Below are 1,614 nucleotides of genomic sequence, written 5' to 3'. Positions count from 1 at the left end.
TGTCATTTTGTCATTTTTGTCATTTTGTCATTTTTGTCATTTTTGTCATTTTTGTCATTTTTGTCATTTTTGTCATTTTTGTCATTTTTGTCATTTTTTGTCATTTTTTGTCATTTTTGTCATTTTTGTCATTTTTGTCATTTTTGTCATTTTTGTCATTTTTGTCATTTTTGTCATTTTTGTCATTTTTGTCATTTTTGTCATTTTTGTCATTTTTGTCATTTTTGTCATTTTTTGTCATTTTTGTCATTTTTGTCATTTTGTCATTTTGTCATTTTTGTCATTTTTGTCATTTTGTCATTTTTGTCATTTTTGTCATTTTTGTCATTTTTGTCATTTTTGTCATTTTTGTCATTTTTGTCATTTTTGTCATTTTGTCATTTTTGTCATTTTTGTCATTTTTGTCATTTTGTCATTTTGTCATTTTTGTCATTTTTGTCATTTTTGTCATTTTTGTCATTTTTGTCATTTTTGTCATTTTTGTCATTTTTGTCATTTTGTCATTTTTGTCATTTTGTCATTTTTGTCATTTTTGTCATTTTTGTCATTTTTGTCATTTTTGTCATTTTTGTCATTTTTGTCATTTTTGTCATTTTTGTCATTTTTGTCATTTTTGTCATTTTTGTCATTGTCATTTTTGTCATTTTTGTCATTTTTGTCATTTTTGTCATTTTTGTGCATTTTTGTCATTTTGTCATTTTTGTCATTTTTGTCATTTTTTGTCATTTTTGTCATTTTTGTCATTTTTGTCATTTTTGTCATTTTTGTCATTTTTGTCATTTTTGTCATTTTTGTCATTTTTGTCATTTTTGTCATTTTTGTCATTTTTGTCATTTTTGTCATTTTTGTCATTTTTGTCATTTTTGTCATTTTTGTCATTTTTGTCATTTTTGTCATTTTTGTCATTTTTGTCATTTTTGTCATTTTTGTCATTTTGTCATTTTTGTCATTTTTGTCATTTTTGTCATTTTGTCATTTTTGTCATTTTTGTCATTTTTGTCATTTTTGTCATTTTTGTCATTTTTGTCATTTTTGTCATTTTTGTCATTTTTGTCATTTTTTGTCATTTTTGTCATTTTGTCATTTTTGTCATTTTTGTCATTTTTGTCATTTTTGTCATTTTTGTCATTTTTGTCATTTTTGTCATTTTTGTCATTTTTGTCATTTTGTCATTTTTGTCATTTTTGTCATTTTTGTCATTTTTGTCATTTTTGTCATTTTTGTCATTTTTGTCATTTTTGTCATTTTTGTCATTTTTGTCATTTTGTCATTTTTGTCATTTTTGTCATTTTTGTCATTTTTGTCATTTTTGTCATTTTTGGTCATTTTTGTCATTTTTGTCATTTTTGTCATTTTTGTCATTTTTGTCATTTTTGTCATTTTTGTCATTTTTGTCATTTTTGTCATTTTTGTCATTTTTGTCATTTTTGTCATTTTGTCATTTTTGTCATTTTTTGTCATTTTTGTCATTTTTGTCATTTTTGTCATTTTTGTCATTTTTGTCATTTTGTCATTTTTGTCATTTTTGTCATTTTTGTCATTTTTGTCATTTTTGTCATTTTTGTCATTTTTGTCATTTTTGTCATTTTTGTCATTTTTGTCATTTTTGTCATT

This window comes from Uranotaenia lowii, chromosome 2 (genome assembly GCF_029784155.1).
Source record: "Uranotaenia lowii strain MFRU-FL chromosome 2, ASM2978415v1, whole genome shotgun sequence".
NCBI lineage: Eukaryota > Metazoa > Arthropoda > Insecta > Diptera > Culicidae > Uranotaenia > Uranotaenia lowii.
Note: the sequence above shows the minus strand (reverse complement) of the source record.